The following is a 5,316-nucleotide window of genomic DNA, read 5'->3' as shown; positions in this document are numbered from 1 at the left end:
AATTATAGCGGATATTTACTCATTCTAAAATATTGTATCTATATTATAACCCTATTCTAGACACTGATGATGCAGTGTTCATCAAAAAATACATAGTCTCAAACTTCAGTGAGCATAGATACTAACTTACTAAAGGAGAGAAGATGCTATGGTATCTTCATCAACTCCATGATTTTCCTTTTGGTACATGAGAAGACTGTTGGGGTTATGTGATACAGTTATGGCCAAAGTTATGTTGGTCGGGAAAATGTACATAACATCTAAGCCCATCTGTGGGAAAAACCCTGCTTGATACTTGACATTCTATTATCCCATCCATAGATCTGGAAAGCCACATGTTGAAGATGGAAGCAGCCTGGATCTTTGAGTCTCCAATTGGAAGAAGCCTCCGAGCAGCCACTGTGATACCAATAGGAGAAAAAAAAAAAAGAATTATGTTAACCATTGAGACTGGGGATTACTTGCTATAGCACTTACCATATATTGGTTAATGCAAATAATATGGTTATGAAAGGAAGACACCAAATCTCCTTTTAAAATGTAGTAATATCCAAAGTTCAGAGGCTTTGCCAGCACTGGATATTTACATAAAGGAAAAATAAATACAGTGAGTGGCCATGACCTGTTTTGGTAGCTCATGTTGTGCATGTAATTTCATCTTTATATTCACTTGTTTTTTATTCCAATAAGAAGTAAGCTACATCTGACCCATAAATGGATAGCCTCCTTGGGAGTATACGTCCTCATGTGTGTGTACTCTAAGACTACTAAAAAATATAACAGAAAGTGACTGTGAATAGATAGATATCAGTGAGTCCCTTAGATGTTAAAGTAAAATATTCTGAGTATACAGAGAGAATGAGTACTTTCATCAGACTATTTTTTCCAGGTATGGCATAAATTTATATCCTACAAAATATCATGGTCAAACATATATTCTGAGAGGAAGGAAAGACACTTAACTTCATACATTTACACCTATAGGTTTATAATATATATGCTATAATATCACTTACATACATTATGGCATGTAAAGCTCAAAGAACCTTACAATTTATTATATCCACTGAATTGGAAACAATAGGTCAGAGAGGTTAAATAATTTACTAAAGATTACATGATATATGAGCAAGAATTAAAATCAAATTGGTCTGAATTTCAGTCTCTTGAATTTTTAATTATAACACTATTCCTTGTTAGTGTCAGGCACCCTTTGAAATTCACTAACTAGTGACAAGACTTTACCATACATGTGGATGTAATGCCACTGTGTATATTTTGTTTGTTGAACTTTTTTTCATTTTAGAAAGATTGTAGGTACAAGAGATAAATTCCATTTAAATAGTTTTCTAGTTATGAGAGAAATTAGAAGTAGATGCTAATCTTTGTCTTTAATTTCATATTGAACTAGTCAGAACACTGATCTACAAGTGAGCAATTAATATTTGGTTATGGGACTTGGCTGTAAGAATTTCAAGTTTGACACACATTTTGACACACAGTCATGTACTGTTTGCATTACTGTTTTGAAATAAGATAATTATTTTATTTTCCAAATACACATATCCTATATGTTTTTGGGGGGTTGGTTTTCATGAAAATGTCCCTGGTATTTATAACCTTTCAGTACTTAAAATACGTACCTTGTCCTTTTTCATTTCAAAATATTTGATTCCCAGGAACATATGAAGCCAATGTTTATTTTCCCCATATTAACAGAAGATGGTGAGAACATAAAAAAGCAAAGCCCTATAAGTTCATTTAACTGACTCTTAATTCTCTGTCATTATACTTTCGTCAAAGTAAGAAACAAGTAGTATGAGTAGCCTTATTTGAGTGTTGTTTCTTTTTGTTGTATATGTACTCTTTTGTAAAGGGATAGAAACAAATACACTGAGTAAATGGCTAAAGGTGTATTGCGAGATAAAGAGGTAGAAATAGCACACCTAGATTATTCTTCAAATGAGTAAGTACCTGAAGAATTATTGGTTGATCATGCATTTTATCCTTTGAACAAAGGAGATCCCTACAAAACACAATTTTACAAACCAAGCTATCCTCTTTTCTTTTCTGCAGTGACATTTTTCTTATTGATGTTAAATGTAAAACTTGAAATATGTTTTATACTATCAATTTAGATATTCCAGTATTTTAGTGTATTTGCCTACCCCAATATAAGAGCAGTACTCTTCTTTACTGATATATGCCCTTGTCAAAACCAGATATTTCTAGAATGACATAGTTGAATGTGATGGCTCCTTTACTCTCAAAAATCTGACACTATTTCTTATGGAAATGGCAAAGAATTAAGCCTCGCTAGTGATGCTTATTAAAAAGGAAAACAGGGGCGCCTGGGTGGCGCAGTCGGTTGAGCGTCCGACTTCAGCCAGGTCACGATCTCGCGGTCCGGGAGTTCGAGCCCCGCGTCGGGCTCTGGGCTGATGGCTCAGAGCCTGGAGCCTGTTTCCGATTCTGTGTCTCCCTCTCTCTCTGCCCCTCCCCCGTTCATGCTCTGTCTCTCTCTGTCCCAAAAATAAATAAAAAACGTTGAAAAAAAAATTAAAAAAAAAAAAAAAAAGGAAAACAAAGCTCTCCTGGTGTGAGAATACCGTAAAAATCTCTCTATAAGTAGACATAGAACAGCACTGTCACAGGACAGCAATGGAGATCACATCACTCTGCTCAAATCTTGAATAACTTCCAAAGTAAAGCCCTAGCTTCTTAGCATGTCATTCATATTCCTTCTGGATACAGTCTCCTCCTACCTTTCCACACTCAGCCCTTACTTTCTCCATTTGTTACTTTTTGCTGCAGCTGCAGTGGAAATACCTGCCAATCCACAAACCCAAAGCACAGTTGAATAACACTGTGCCAAGGCTTAATCTAAAATGCGTACTCACAGCCTCATCTCTTAGCTCAAATCTGGATTAGACCAGGGGACGCTAGTGCAGAAGACTAATTTTCTTAACTAACAAGAAAGTGACCCTGACCAGCTGTTCTTTCTTCATTTTGACTGTAGGTATTTAAGAATTGACAGCACACCAATTTCAATCCTTTATAAAAGCAAGGTTCTCTAGCATAAATACAAAATTCATATTTCAAGACTATTACCATCAGATATCCCTTATAACATTGTAGTTATTCTTTCAAAAAATAAAATTTCCAAATATGCATTTTAGTTCATTGTACCCTTAATTTTTTAAATTCAAATTATTTAGAATTAAAATTCCAAGAATTTTATTATTTCCATCCCTGAATTGTTTGTAGGTATCTGATAAGGAAATCTCACAAATTATTTGTTTGCTATTTTGCTACTAATTACTCCCAGGATAACATTAGCAGACTTGACAAGATGAGAGGAAAAAATATATTCCTCAGTCATGATGATCTCTGTTTCTATCTAAATACAAAATATTTGGAGAACAAAGCATATTCCCAATTAGGAAAAAAAATATTTGGAAAAATGTAATTTTGTACTTTAAAGGAACATTTTACATAGCTCACAAGGAATCAACTACTACTATGTCTTTGTGTGAATAAGATTTACAGTGCTTGAAAAAAGTTGCAGTTGATCGTGAATTTATATAAATTTGTGAATTATCCCTGGCTTTTTTAAAAAAAATTTTTTTGAGAGAGAGAGAGAGAGAGAGAGAGACAGAGGACGAGAAGGGAAGGGACAGAGAAAGAGGGAGACACAGCATCTGAAGCAGGCTCCAGGCTCTGAGCTGTCAGCATCAAGCCCGACGTAGGGCTCAAACCCATAACCCACGAGATCATGACCTGAGCTGAAGTAGTTTGCCCAACAGACTGAGCCACCCAGGAGCCCCATCCCTAACTTTTTTAAAGACATGGTGTTAATTTCTAGTTTTAAAAGGACTTTTATTTTTGAAAAGGAAGTATAGACTTTGCAATTAAAAATTACACAAAGTCTAGAAACTTTTTTGATATTACTTTAGAAACAAAACATATGAAAGAAAACTCTTAGTTCTCCAAATGAAAGTTAACATATGATTTACATTAAGATGTTTATTCCATCTGTTTCTGGACCATGAAGTTGCTTTGAGTCAGCAATTGAACAGTGGTTAGCCTTAGCTCATAAGCTGTAAGGAAATGTTAACTATTTTTTCTTCTTTATATTGGCTTCTTGGAAATTTTGATCAAAATCTATGCTTCATATTGGAAAGGTTTGGAACCTCATTTTAAAAAGTTTGTGGACCTATGTCACATGTGATGATACACCTACTGATTTAGGACTTAAATAAAGGTGTTATGCTGCCATAAGCCCCAATAATTGAACTGACCTTGAAGAAAAGACAGATTCTAATATGTAAGGATGAAATAAAGAGTATCGTAGGCAGGCTGGATGGTAATGAACAGTGTCCTGGACTTTGAAACACACCTTGTTATTTCTATTTTTGTCATAAAATACTAAAAACTAGTTATAGGACAGATTTTTCCTTTTTTTATGTGTTTGTCACGGATAATTTGGGGATGTAGCTTCTTAAACACAAAACAGTGTTTTCAGAAGATTAGTCAGGTAACAACCTTTTATGTTAGAAATGAAGAGCAATCCAAGTATCAGAGACTACTTTCGATAATTCAGGAAGCACAAAACAATGACCTAAGTAAGACCAGCAGAAATAGAGATGAACACAGGGATTCAAGTTGCATTTAAAAGAATTGACAGAACTTAGTGATTCATTCACTGTTGGCTGTAAGTTTTAGTTTAATGCCTAGACAAATTGTTATTTTGACAGAGGCCAGAAGGTCAAAGTGAAAATGCATGGGCAAGGTAGCTGAAGGAATAGAAGATTTTAGTTGGGGACTCAACAAATGAGAAGAAAAATATATCTTTAAATATAAGAGGGGTTTCTATGTGAAAGAGGAATTACACTCGTCCATAGCTACCCAGAGATAGAACTGGAATCAATAATTGGAAGTTTCAGATGAGCTCTTAGAATAAAAACTAAAATTATAACAAATGATATAAAAGTGAAATTATAGATGTTCCCAAAGATGATAACAAATAGATTTGGTAAAATTGTCAAACAAGTGATGAAATCTCTGTAAGACTCTTTGTCTTTATATGATCTTAAATATTGTTTACCTCTTTAATTTTTTTATTTTATGCTGGGTACATGATTATGGATTTCAAATCTTGTTTTTGCTTCTATAAAATATGGAAAATAAGTTAAAAGACACCTCCAAATAATGTATTTTTGCTTGAAAATCTCAGTGTTCCCTTATATGTTATTTTTATCTTAAGATATCTTAGATATTGCCCTTTTTAAATTCCTTGTCCTTCCAAATATTATG

Source organism: Lynx canadensis, chromosome D4, assembly GCF_007474595.2.
Source record: "Lynx canadensis isolate LIC74 chromosome D4, mLynCan4.pri.v2, whole genome shotgun sequence".
NCBI lineage: Eukaryota > Metazoa > Chordata > Mammalia > Carnivora > Felidae > Lynx > Lynx canadensis.
The sequence above is the reverse complement of the archived record's forward strand: the minus strand, read 5'-3'. Positions refer to the sequence as shown.